Source organism: Mirounga angustirostris, unplaced genomic scaffold, assembly GCF_029215605.1.
Source record: "Mirounga angustirostris isolate CCGP_5_RB_7025 unplaced genomic scaffold, mMirAng1.0.hap1 SCAF_4, whole genome shotgun sequence".
NCBI classification, from domain to species: domain Eukaryota; kingdom Metazoa; phylum Chordata; class Mammalia; order Carnivora; family Phocidae; genus Mirounga; species Mirounga angustirostris.
In genome coordinates, this window is record NW_026991712.1 from 152604550 (window position 1) to 152619073 (window position 14524).

A 14524-nucleotide genomic window follows, 5' to 3' on the forward strand; every position below is an offset into this window, starting at 1 on the left:
CTCATCCAGGTTTCCATTCCCATAAGAAGTCCACAAAGATCTCCTTCTCCCATAGGCTTTGTATGCTGGGGCACCATTTAAGGCAGTCATTCATAGATGTTTATTACTGAAGTCCCACTCAACACCTGGACTGTTTTCTACACTGGGGACATGTCTATAAAGAGAGGTGACATCTTTGCTATCATTGAGCTTATATCGCAGCCGGAGATATGGAAACAAATAAATACATAAATCACTTGATATGGAGGTGATTGCCGCAAAAACAATAAAACTGGGAGGCTACTTTAGATAGGAGGGTCAAGGAAGGCCTCTCCAAGAAGTGATATTTGAGCCATGACCTGAATTATAAGGATCTGGTGGGGTGGGGAGCCCCGCAGGGACACACAAAGGCAGCAGTCCCTGAATAAGCTTGGTCTGTTCAAGGAACAAGACGGTGTCCACTGTGGCTGGAACATGAAGAATAAGGCAGAACGGATAATGTGACAATAGAGAGACAGGCAGGGGAGATGTTATAAGCCATGGTAAGTTTCACAATGAGAAGCCATCTGCAGGTTTTAAGCACAAAAGTGATCTGATCTGATTTATGGTGTACAGAACATCACCCTGGCTGCCACATGGAGAACGCTTCGTAGTAGGAGGAGATCCGAAGCAGGGAGACCTGTTAGGAGCATGCTGGAGGCAAAACAGGCAAGAGATGAGGTGGCTGGGACCTGGTGGGTAGCAGAGCAGATGGTGAAAAGAGTCAGCTTGGAGATCTATTTTGAAGGTACACCTGCCTGAGGATTGGGAGAAGGAAGACCTGGCAGAGAAGGTGACACTTCTCTGGGTTGATGGGTTGTAGCGAAGGATGAGGAATCTTCCAGAAAGAGAAAGAGAAAAGAACATTCCAGAAGTTTTTTTTTTTTTTTAAAGATTCAGAGGCAAAAAAATGGATGGTGCTTTCAGCATGAATGGCATGGACTGATGAGTTTACAGAGATAACAAGTGAGAGGTATGTCAGAGAAGCACAGATGAGCATCGTGGGAGGGGCTTTGTCTCTATTATAGCAATAGGGAGACATTGAAGGTGCTAACACATCTAAGAGTTGCTCAATGTATGTATATATAAGGACCACCCACAGGAGCCCCAGTATTATCAAGGTGTAGAAAATGCTTTTACAGGTTTTTCATGGGATCCTGTAGAAACAGCCTGATGTGTAACAACTGGAGATTCTCCTGTCCCCATGCCAAAGGCAACTTGCTGCCCAGGTTGAGCTCTGATCGGGATGCAGCCCGCATATGAGCTCTCTGGGCATCCGGATCCCTGGGGGACAGAGCCATGTGGCCAGAGGCTGGTAGACAGAGCATCTAGCTAGGGATCCCAACCGGCCTTCACTGTCTTTATATACCTCACCAGGACATGCCCAGCATTATCCACAGATAGAATAAGTCCAGTCCCATGTACCTGTTGTATTTCTACCATCCAATACAAATAGAAGCTTCTGGATACAATTCTTCATGGCCACTTTTGCAAGATTTTTGAGAGATATTGATGTGTTCACTCTAGCCATGGCTCAGTCTCCCAGAAGCTGTTTGACTCTAGGCAAACACCTTGCTCTGGGCCTCAATTTCCCCATCTGGAAAGTGAAAGATTGGACTTAGTGACCAAAGGTGTTTGCCAGCTCTGGAACCCTCCGACCTGTTTACTTTGCTCCTTTTCTTTTCAGAACCCATCTGCGTGTCTGCTCTTCATGCAAGGGAACAAAGCCACAGTGTTTGGATGGAGCCAGGTCCATGACCATTCTTGGTCCCCAGAAGCAAAAGGCTCAGCTGGATTCCACCGAACGGAAAAGCAGAATCCTATGAGGGTCTGCTGTGCCCTGTGCTTTCTGGAAAGTGATTGCAAGCCTGAATTCCCAGCCCACACGCTGCAGCAAGCCGTCCTCCCTTTGAAATCTAAGAAAGTTGCAGGCGCAACCATTTACCTGTCACATGGTTTTCATAATTTCCCTGGCACCTTGGCTAGTCATTGAAGGGGATTTCGGTGGGCGGCGGGGCAAGCTCAAGGTCTGCTGAGGACTATGCGGACTGCAACTCATTTGGAGGAAGAAAATTGGAGCTGAGATCTTACAGAGCAGCCCCCTGAGAGTGTCTGGCCCATAGGGGTGTGCTCATGAATGTTTGGGGTCCTGCTGAAATCTAGCCAGCGGGGTCGCAGAGGGGTAAAACAGATGACACCTAGGAGAGTTGAGTCAGCTAGTACCTGCGAGCCGGGCCCAGGGTGGCGTGAGGAAGCGCGAGGAAGGGTGGAGTTGGAAGATGCGGAGCTCAGGATTGGCGGGGGGTGCCATGCACGTGACCCATCCGTGTAATCTCAAAAATTACATGTCACCCCTTCTCTCGACAGAGATTACCATGTGTGCTGTGCTGGCTCCTGGGGGCCAAGTGTGGGACCTGGAGCCAGTCCTTTTCCTTCCAAGAAATACAGACGCTTGGGAGAAGAGTGTTGTAGTTCCAACTGTGGACACTCAAGAGAAGGGGAGGTCAGCATGGTCTCGGGAGGTGACCAGGAAGGCTTTCTGGAGGTGGGGACGAGCCACACTAGGAGATCTGCCAAGAGAAAGCCACAGGTCCGTGGCACCAGTGGAAAGAGCTTGGACTTCAGACCAGGCGGGCTTGGTTTCAAGCTGACTCTCTGAGCCTTTGTTTCCTCATGAGTAAAATGAGAAATGTAATTCTAGCTTTAGGGATGTTATAGAGATGAAGTGAGTTGGTTAAATGAAATGAGCCTGGTTCAAAATAGGGTCTCTGGAAATGGTTGATCGTGGGGCCACTGGCAGGGGTGATGAAGAGTCCGGGGGGAGAATATCTGCAGAATTCCTCCTCAGCCTTGACTGGACTCCTCCCTGCCCGCCCCCACGGCCACAGTTGGATAGGTGGGGTGTGGGCCAGCACCCTAGGTCCTGGTGGTCAGTTTGACCTGAGATTTCTGAGTGCATTGGTACAGCAGGTTTCTGTGGTCCAGTGAATTTCTACAAGCCAGAAGGGCCCCACTCTGAGGCTCACACCTCGGGAACTTGAGATGTTGGCCAAGTTCAAGCCGTGGGAGGGGAAGGCAAGTGCTGCGTCGGCTAGATTTGGTGGGGAAATGGGCCTCCAGGGTGGAAAAGGAAAATAAAGCAAAGGAGTCCTGCTGTAGCTTGCTTGCAGAGAGATGTAGTTCTCAGAGCCTCCCCGCCAAGCTCCCCCACTGTCCCAGACCTTTGCTGGAAAACTCGTTTCAGAATCTCGCCTAGCAAAGACCCTCTTCCTCCAGGAAGCCTGCTTGGATGGCCTGGTCACTTATGAGCTCTCATTCCTCCAACCCTGTGCATTTGAGTGTGGCTTCACACTCATATGCCAGGGAACGGCAACACACTCAGATTGTAAGCTTGTGTCAGGAAAGGCAATAGGGACAGGAGAAAATACACATTTATTGGGCCCCTACTATGTACCTCACTCTGAGCTGAGCACCTGTCTTATATTGCCTCACTTAAGCCTTTTAAGAGCTCCCAGGGGAAGGACCACTATCTCCATTTTACAGATGAAGAGACAAAGGCTCCAAGGGGTATGGGTTCCAGAATTGGAGCCCAGGTCTTCTGGAATCTGAAGCTTAGCCACCTCCTTTGTATCAAAGCAAGATCCTCTTAGGAAAAAGTATACATTCTGTGGTGAAATTAGTTTGGGAAATGCTGCTTGTTAAGCATCCTTCCTGGATCTCCACAGTAGCATATTCAAGGCTCTGAGAAGTTCTGCAGAGAAGATTCCTGACTTACTTTGCTTAGCTCAGCACTCTTTGAGTCACATTATAGCTGCTAACGTCCTCCATAGCCCCTGGGCACGCACTCTGGGGTGCCCTATCTATAAGGCAAAAATGGCTAACGTGGGAGTACTCAGAACAAGCCCCCTGTGGAACTTGAGGTGGGCTATGAGGGCTGAAGTAGACATAAATGAGAGGAGGTCGAAGGAAGGGCCCAGGAGGTGGGAGGGAGCACCAGGAGGGGTCTGAACGGGTGGCAACCACCCCAGCTGAGACCCAGCATCCTAAGGACCTGAACTGTGCTTTGACCACAGAGGTCTGTCTGTGAAGCCACCAAGCACAGCGACTCAGGTCGCTGCACTGCAGGCTGGAAGCAATAGTTGAATGAGTCTGTCTCAGTTGCCTAAGGAAACGCAAAATGCAACGTGAGGGACCACTTTACGTGGAAGATTCTTTAGAAGATTCTAACCAGTCCCCCACAAGCCACAGGCATTATCCCCGTGCCACGCTTGGCTCACCTTCCCTCGTTGCCTCACCCAAGTGTGCTCCTTTCTGCACAGCTCCATCTCAACATCCACCGCACAGCACGTCGGTCAAGAAGACTTGGAGGGCTCCACGCTGTCTGATCTGTCTGGAATCGGGGAGCCCCGATCCGTTTCCCCTCCCAAAGGAGCACACCTGGAGTGCTATACACTGTCAGGCCACCGCAGCGTGACCAACGTTGTTGTGTCCAAGTGTTGACTGCCCAGATGGGAAACTTCTGGAAACGGTCAGATGAGGCAGGTGAAGGAAAGGGGGGACGGCACATTTATAGATGGGAGTGTAATCAAAATCTTCAAGTAATATCTCACATTTGTTGTCTAGAGCAACGCTTCTTAAAACGTGTCCCTGAACCAACAGCAACGCCCCCACCTGAGAATAAGCTTTCTTTGCAGGCAGCCCCTCCCAGACCAACTGCTTCAGAAACCTGGGGTGGAGCCCAGCAAAGAGTGTTAATAAGGCCTCCTGGTGATTCTGAAGCAGGAGAAACAGTGTTCTCCTTCCCCGTTGCAGAAGGCGGCCCAGAGAGGACGTCTGCTCCATCCTAAGCGCACAGCCGATGAGCTGCAGAGCTGGGGCCACCAACCCCAGCCATTCTCAAGCTTCCCCGCAGCCTGAGCTGTGTGCCCACCGTCCTGAGTGAGCTGCTCGCCTCGGCCCCAGAGAAAGCCTTAATTGGCTCATTAATAGCTGTGATTAGAGAGAATGGGGCAGCCTTTATCTTTGAAGTCCCCGGGCTGTGCTAGAAGCTCTTGCAGGGAGCTTGCTGTGGCTAATTAAAGCTGAGCGGTGTTTCCTGTCAAGGGCCCAGAGTGTTAAAGGCTTCAAGCGAGAAAAATTAAGCTTCCATTTCCATTCAGGGGTAATGGATAGAAGCAGCCGAATGGAGATGAGAAGAGGCCTTTTAGAGGGGTAGGGCCCAGGCCTGGGGGCAAAGCTCTAGATCTCTTCTGCAGTATGGGACCGAAAAGATCCGGCTGGCTTTGGGGGAGCTTGGCGGGGGGTGTCTCAGATTCCCAGAGAGGCAGCCCTCCGTCTGGCATCATCTTCATCCTTAGTGTTTTCTGATTTTTGAGCATTTCGGCTTCTTGGCCTCTGATTGCACCTGCTCAGGTGTGTGAATTGGAAGGGGTGAGGGAGGCCTGGATGACAGTCCTTGGTCACAGGATCTCAGGGGCGGTGAAGGTTCTGGTCCCCAAAGTCATCTTAACCGCAGGCTCCCAGTGCTTACACTACTATGACTAATTTCTCAGCCCCGTCTCCTCTGAGTCCTCACCCAGTGACAGATACAAGGCTGAGTGTTTTTACATTATTGCACAGAATGCTCTCAATGGTTTTACAGAAAATGCATGAGACATGGGGTATGTTAATTTTGACTTGCCCAAAGCTACATGTATCTGCGCAAAGGATCAGACCCAGCTTTAACCAAATCAAAATCCTTTGTTCTTTTTTTTTTTTTTTTAAGATTTTATTTATTTATCTGACAGAGAGAGACACAGCGAGAGAGGGAACACAAGCAGGGGGAGTGGGAGAGGCAGAAGCAGGCTTCCCGCGGAGCAGGGAGCCCGATGCGGGGCTTGATCCCAGGACCCTGGGATCGTGACCTGAGCCGAAGGCAGACGCTTAACGACTGAGCCACCCAGGTGTCCCCAAATCCTTTGTTCTTAACCACTGATACAACCAAACCTTCCGGATCCTTGAACTTCCTTTCTCGGCCAGGTCATTTCAAGCCAAAAATGCTATCACCACCCCAACCTTCCATTTGGTGAGGGGACCCAGGAACTTAGATCTTTTCTTACCTTTCTCTCTGCTGCTCACCTACCACTACATTTCAGGAGAAGTGACTGTGGCCACGTCTTTCCTGAGGGCACACTGTGGTTGGGTTAGAGGGTCAACGTAGACCCCAGCTGTGTAGATGTCAGCACCCAGATGATGCTTCTGAACCAGAAATCAAGACATGTGGACTGAAAAGGGACATGTTCTTATCTGATTCATATCTGTCTCTGAAAAGTTGGATCAGAGCAATCAAACCATAGAAAGTTTGTGAGTACATGTAGCCTTGAGTGAGAAGACAATTATATAAAAATGATCACAAAGGTCAGCCCTGAACTGATAATTTCAGTTGGAATACGACCCAGATACTTTAAATAGAGCTCTCCCAGGACCTGGGGGTCCTGGTTCAGAAACATCATCTCTGTGCAGGTGGTAAACATGGTTCCACAGGATCCCAGCTTTGTATTTTCAAGTAGTCAAAGGCTTTCCCTTCTTCAAGGCCTAAGTGAATGCCCCCTCTTCCCAGGAGCAGCCCCCACTCTAACCCTGCCCCCCCACCCCCTCGATCCCCTGCCACACTCTCCATAATGGTTGATTTCAAAGCTGAATGTGTGTCCATCCTCACCCCTCACCAGTTTCAAGGGTCTCAAGAACAGTCTGGGTCATTTCTGCCTCCCCAGGGCCCAGGCTGAGTGAACAGTAAATGAATGAATGACCATTCTGAGGGAGAGGGAACGTTCTGTTTCTTTGGCTAAAACTCATCTCTTGCTCCTGGCCTCTCCCCAGGGCTTGTATCTTTCTCAAGTCCTTCAGCATAGCACTGATTACGTCCCCCGTTCTGTCCCCCCAGAGGTGGTGAGCAGGTCCAGGGCAGGGACAAGGTCTGACTTGCCTCTTTATCCCCCATGCTGAACCCAGGAAACAGCGCTCGAGAGACCTAAGGAAGGGCTTACTGAAAGAAGAAGAAGGATCAAGAGAGTAAAGAACTTGCATCTAACCAAATTACCTCAGAAATATTCCTTGTCTGGCAGAGAAAGGGTTAACCTGTATGGATGCGCCTCTTCTTCCCAGCCCAGGCTCCCTCCCCAGGCTGAGCAAACCAGGCTGGGCCTAGAGGGTAGGGCTGGGGTCTGGCCAACCTGGAAGCCCTGGCAGGGCGAAGTGGGTAGGTCAGCAGGGTAGAGAGGAAAAAATATAAAGAAGCCCTGGCTCCTTCACGGCCATTGCTGCCCACCTCCCATATCACCCCCCACCCCCACCCCCACCCACCCCCGCCGTGTGAAATGGGGCAATAATAACGATGCCACTTCCAGGGTGCAGTTGAGATCTGGAGCACATTGGCCAATGAGATGGGCAGTGCGAATGCGGATGGGACACTGTTTGGTGGCCCTTGCCCACAACGGCTCCCAGAAGGCCGGAAAGTGGTGCTGTAGGTAAAGAGGAAAACAGACCAAATCATGCTCTCCTGCCTTCCCCACCAGCTTTCTTCCTCTTCCTGCAGCTAATGGAAGCAGCCTGGTGCCGCAAAAGAGAGAGGGCTCTACCCCCAGCAGGGCCCTGCAAGACTTCCTTCCTGAGCTCGTCCTCCCCCCGCCACGCCCCGGGCCCGTAGACCCAGGACCAGGCACCACTTCGTTCAGCTCCAGAGCCAATGTTCAGAGGAGGGGTTAACCCTGTGGAAAAGATGGGGACACTGAGACCAGAGAGACGCAAAAAGCCCTGTGCCCCCAGTTCTCAAATGTCAAGGCTGCGCAAGATTTGAAACTCAGGACTTTCTGACCCCGCATTTTGCCTTCCCCAAACCACAGACCTCCCTTCCCTTCGGGCTCCATCTCTGCACTTGCGCTGCTTCGCTGGGCACGTGCCTCCTGCTGTGCCCACTAAAGTCCTACTCCTCACCCCTCAAGGTACTACTCAGTGGCAGTCTGCTCGGTCCCATGCCCACCTCCTCCACACACCCTCAAACTGGGACTGCTATTTCTGTGATAGTTGGAATCAGGATACTAGCATGGATTACAGTCTGCCATCTGTTGGAAAGGATCTCATGAGTGGGGTCTCCCCCTCTAGACTGAGATCCTTGGGGCAACAAAACCTATATTCTATTCATCTCCATGCCCGTCTGCACCAGCCACACAGCCTCGTTCAGAGCCCTGTGCCAAAGAGGGACACAGAGTAGATGTGTCTACTCAAGGTCCTTTCTCTGGGCCTGTTTCTTCACGAGATGGTGGGACTAAATCAATGGTTTAAAAAGGCCAGGGGATAAGCCCTACACAACCTGCCTACCCCCACTGTCTCTCTGACTTCATCTCCTACATTTCAGCAGCACTGACCTTATTCTCCCCTCAAGACATCAATCAGCCCTGCCGCAGGACCTTTGCACCTGCTGTTTTCACTTCCTGGAGTGGTCCTCTCCCAGGCTTCCCCATGGCTCTCTCCTTCACTCCTTCAGATCTTCCATGCCCTGACCCACTCTGTTGCAAATTGTGACATCCCCCGCCCCGCCCCGCTCAGAATTCTCTGTCTCCCAATTCTGCCCTATTTTTCTCTGATGCATGTATTGGCATCTTACATTTTTGAGCAATGCTAAGCTGTTAGCTAGCTACCTCAGAATTACCTAGGGAACTGGTTTAAAAATGTAGATTCCCGGCCCCCGCCATGCCAGCGAAATCAGGATCTCAGGGGTAGAAACTGGTTATTTGTGTTTTATGAAAGCTCTCCAGATGTCTCTGAGGCACAGACAGGGTTTGGGAACTGCTGTAAAATATCACTGGAACAAACTTAGGTCCCCCCTAACTGGGACATCGTAGAAGTCCAAGCCTCAGCCTCACTAGATCTTCATCCCCACCCCTCATTCTGCATCCTCCCCTCTAACCACACAGAACTCTGCTGCTCTGTTCTCTGATCAGAGCGCCCCTTTTGTCTTTCTGTTCCGCTTTTGCTCGGCTCTCCCCTCTCCTCTGCTGTCCTCTCTGTACTTCCAACTCACTCTCCAAGACACTGCTGATGCCACCTTCTCTGGGAACCCTGTCTGTGCCCTGTACCGCCTCCCCCCACATCAGAGCCCATAACTTCTGCATCTGTACCCAGAGGACCTTGCACATATCTTTGGTAGAGGACTGTCATCAATTTTTCAGATGCGTGTCCTTCTCCGTAGATCATGACTCTGGATAAGGCAATGATTCTGTGGGATTCATTGACATGCCCCAGCGCCCCGCGTTATTGGTGTGAGTGGCTAGTGCTTCATAAACACCGAGGATGGAGTGAATGTCATGATGCATGAGTGGGTGGTTAGGGGCTTGCATGCTTGGCAAGGTCAGAGGTTGTAAGGTTGGTATAATCTGTTTTCAAACTGACCCAACATTTTCCGGTCATCACAGCTGACCATGGTTTCCAGCTCAAGTCTGCTCTTAGGACAGACCCTGACAGGCTACCTCCTACCTGCCTCCCTGTGAGTGACCCGGCTTCCCTGGGAAGCCACCCCTGCTAGAGGACCTTGCTCTGTGGCTGGGGCCATCCAAGCCTTCTGCTACCAAGGTTCCAGACAGCAAAGCAGCCCCTGGGAGATCTTTTGTTCATGGGGAGGACTTTGTGTTAACCACCCCCCAAGTCAGGTGACAGACACAGCCCAGCGCACCACAGGTTATAATGGGATTTATCCCTGAGGGTGCCCCAAAGAGAGGGGAAAACAAGATCCCCCCCCACCCAAAGCAACAGGACAGCTCTATGATTGGCATGAACTCTCAGAGATCATTGGGGGCAGCCTCTCACCCCTTCAGAAGTGTGGATGGACGCGAGGACCAGCACTATCCGGACACTTGCTGGGGTCCCAGGGCCACTGCAGGACTCAACCCCTTTCAGTGAGAGGTTCTTACCCTGCCATCCTTCCCCACCTCTCACCCCTTCCCTGCCAGAGAATGGCTGGACTTCCTCTTAATGAGAGCAGAGATTTATGTTGGCTGGGCCCAATTAGGGCCAAGCTCTCTCGGGCCTCCAAGTGCCCCGCCGGCCAGCAGCTGAGGCCTGTCTGGCAGGACATATTTGGACGATGAAGCCATGCTGCGTGCTAAACTCAGCGCAGGAAAGAGCAGTTCAACTTGGATGCCCACCAAAGGCTGCCAGGCTTGGCTCCTGTCCACGCATTGGGCAACAAGGCTGTCTGGCAGGGGATAAGGGCAGAGCTTCCCTGGCAGGAGGGGTGAGGCTGGCCTGGGAGAGCACCACTCTGGGGCAGGATGCCTTCCCTGGGGCTTGTCGGGGCCCAGCAAGTGGAGGCCGGGGGCGGGGGAGCCTGAGATGGAGCAGGGAATCTGGACTCAGAACCAACCCCTCTATCAACTCCTTGATGACCCTGGGCACACGGTTCATCTTCCACTCTGTGTCTTCACTTCTCCCCAGTACAGCGGGAAGGAATTCCTCGCCTGTCCCAGGAAGCACATGAGGGACATACAGAGATAGCAAAACTGGTGCCCAACTCTTCTAGCCTCGGTTTTCTCATCCATAAAATGGGACAAGTCTCGCACCTGCCTCACAGAGCTGGCTGGTGGGAGGATTCGAACAGAGCCCCAGGGAACGAGGGCCCCATTGACCATGACCTACCCCTCCTATCATCAGTGTTGCCCCTGCATGGCTGTTCCATCTCTGATTCTCACTTTTCTAACACGTGTTCTTCACCTGGGTTGGTGTAAAAATCAAGTTTGGAAACGGAGGTTCCGAAAGTAGCCTGTGTGAGCCGGTACAACTAAGAACAGTAGATTGGGGTTCTGAATTTAGGTCTGTGTGACCTAAAGTTCATGTTCCTGCTGTGGTGCTGGGATCCACTCACCACCCACTGGCTTTCAGACCCTGCATTCAGTGGTGGGTGGGTGTGTGGCTTAGAGCTGGGCCAGAGGGGTCAGGTACGTGTACCCACAGACACGCTCCCCCCCCCCCCCCGCCCGCAGATCTGCCCTGCCGTGTGGATGGCAGCCCAAGCTGGAGGAGAGAAGACTAAGACAGAAAGTGAGGACTGGCGTGAGCTCCCAGGAAGAGATGTGCAGACCCCGCAGAGATGGCCCTAGCCCTTGGCCCTGTCCTGGCTGCCCACGTGCATGCCCACCCCACCCCAAAGGGCCGCTCGTCCCCCTTCTAAGGCTGCCCTAAGTCCTCACTGCTGTACAGAGTGGAAGCTCAGACTGGGATAAAAAATACATGGATTTTATTCTCACTTCTGTCACTGATTTTCAACAAGACTTTGGGCAAGTGCTTTTAAATGCAGGGGCCTCAAGTGTCCCTTCTGGAAAATGGAAATGCCTTGGAAACTGATTGGTGTGAGTACCCATCTCATGAAAGGATTTTCTGCGCCTATTAATTTTGGGGCAGTGGAAGGGCTGACTCCTGTTGATTTCTGTTTCTTCAACATCTCTTTAAAAAACAAAGCGAACAATCTCCCTTTCAACTATTAATGTCTCTGGGACACCAAGCTGGGGATAAAGAATGCAAGTAAATGGGTGAGGAGCCCAGATACATCTGCAGCTCTTCAACTTCACTTGGAGGAGGCAGACCAAGGCCCCGGCCAAGCGCTGCAAGCACGAGCTCCTGCAATTCCCAGAGAAATCATCACGCTCCAGAGAGGGGAGCCAATGGAAGTCGGTGAGCTCAGAGGGGCTTGAGAGATTTGTGGATCTTTAGGAAGAATATTAATCCATTGGGGGGAACTTATTGGTGCTAGGTCCCAGTCTGGCCTAGATAAATAAAAAGCTGCCCATGAAATGCCTTAAGTTTCTGTCCCAAGCCTGCCACCATCCCCTGCTATCCTCTTTCTTTCTGAAGTGCGAGGACCCAGGTCTCTCGATTTATTCCAATTTCACCACACGCTCCCCCACCCCAGGACTGAGCATGCAGAAGATGCTCCATAGAAGCTCCATCCATGATCCTCGGGCCCTGTGGTCAGGGCCCCAAACAGAGTCTGTAAAGACGTGATCCTCCAGAGCCACTCCTATTCTGAGTCAGTGGCAGGTGTCCACCTTGGCTAAATTCACGTACTCTGCAGCCCACGGATTCCAGGAAGGATGGTCAGCTCAGATGTGATTCATCCCAGCCACAAAGCCTCTGAGTGTGACTTCAGTAAGTGAGGATGTAGTGGAATGCACAAACATTCAGAACAGGGACATCAAGAGACACCCTCATCCAATCAACTTATAAATGAATACATGTCTGTTTATTAATCAGCAGATGGTGTCTTTCCGATCTCCCAACTACTGGGCGTGGGGCGCCTAGAGGAGCTGAGACAGAAGGAGGAGGTATGTGAGAATGGAATGAACACTAGTTTACAAAAAGGTTAGTCACTGGATGGGGAAGAAAGTTCAAAGACAGAAAACAAATTTAACTCTTGATATCATCATAAAGAATTAAAACATGAAGATTTCCTAATTCCATAAAAACTTCCTACTTTCCTAGACCAAATTTCACATTAACTACAGCCTCATCAAATAAATCTTATTATGCCCATTTTACAAATGGGGAAACTGAGGCAATGTGCAATAAGGTGACTTGCTCCAATATCTTGTTAACAAAATCCTTAAAAGCCAATATGCTTTTGAGATCATAGAAGGTCATCAATTTGACCAGTTTTATTCCAGAGGGAAGATGATGTAAAAAGATTCTAAAAGATTGATTTTGAATCATTAATTAAACTTCCTCTGAAAGTGTTTTCATAGGAGATTAAAAACCTTTGGCTTATAAAACTAAACCTATGGCTGTTTTGCTCTGAAAATTTTCCTCTCTCTAATTTACTTTAAATGGCTCAGTCCCCAGGTTCTATTCTTAGTCCTCCTCTTTTGTTATTTTATACACTCTTCTCATTCACAGGCTGGCTTTAAGTGTATCCCTCAATTGTCCATTTCTACCATAGATTCTTCTCCTAAGATTCACACCTGAATGTTCTTACTGTGGGCATTTGACCTGACTATCCTGACATCTTAAAACTAGACATGCCAGTTTCCCTTCCCCAGGTAATACTGTTCTTTCTTTCACACTCAGTCATGGAAGGAAGGAAGGAAGGAAGGAAGGAAGGAAGGAAGGAAGGAAGGAAGGAAGGAAGGAAGGAAGGAAAGAAGGAAGGAAGGGATGAGAGAAGGAATAAAGGAAAATGGATGGTGCTAGAAGAGTCCTAAAAGTTTGTCTAGTTCAGCCCTTTGTTCTAAAGATGAACAAACTGGCTAGATAGAATCAGATCTGGGACTGGAAATCCTGGCTTCCTGACATCTGGTCAGGATCTTTGTAAGAGTAGAGATACAGAGCACTGAGAAATGACATAGGGAAGGCAAAGGGCCAGGGTGGAAAGCTGGGCCTTTGCTTTACCACACTCTTCACAATGTGTGGTCGTATTTGTCTATTTACTTGTGTTATGTCTGTCTTTGCAGGGTCAGCTCCATGAGACCAGAGACCGTGTTATGTCCACTACTACATCCTTAGCACCCAAAACAGGGCCTGCATATAGAAGGCACTCACTAAATATGTCCATCATTCATAGTAGCAGCAACATAGAAAGTATTAGGAATTACACCGAAAATACTACATAGAAAAGAATATATAAAAGACTACTATATAAAAGAATATAATACTAATATAAAACATAGAAGATGATCTGAATTAGTTGAGAGACATTCATGCTCACGGACAGGCTGACTTAATATTAAAAACATGTCCCGGGGTGCCCGGGGGGCTGAGTGGGTTAAGCAACCCGACTGTTGATACCAGCTCAGGTCATGATCTCAGGGTCATGGGATCAAGGCCCACGTTGGGCTCCATGCTCAGTGGGGAGTCTGTTTGGGAGTCTTTCCCTCTGCCCCTTCCCTCGCTCATGCTCACTCTCTCTCTCTCAAATAAATAAATAAAAATCTTTAAAAAAAATAAAAATAAAAAAAGATTTCTTATCAATGAAGGGCACCATGGAGAAAATAAATAAATAACAGGATAGAAGATATTCACAATGTTTAAAACTGACAAAAGATTAACATTTAGGGGCAGTTGGTTAAGTGGCTGCCTTCGACTCAGGTCATGATCTCATGGGTCTTGGGATTGAGCCCCAGGTCGGGCTCCCTGCTCAGTGGAGAGTCTGTTTCTCCCTCTGCCTCTCCCCCACCCTCAAATAAATAAATAAAATCTTTTAAAAAGATTAACCTTTAGAAGATACAAGAAATTCCTGCAAATGAACAAGAAAAAGAGAAAACTCAAAGCAAAGATATACTGCAATTTTTAGAAGTGGCAACCCCCCAAAGACAAAAAGTATAGGGAGAGCTGCTTACAAGCATTAGTAATCAGAGAGATTTAAGTTAAACTACAATAAGATATCAGTTTCTATAATTTACACCAATAAAAATTAGAAGGCTGGATAATGGCAAGATTTGCAGAGATACAGGATTCCCTAAATCCCTCAGGCTGGCAGGATTATGAA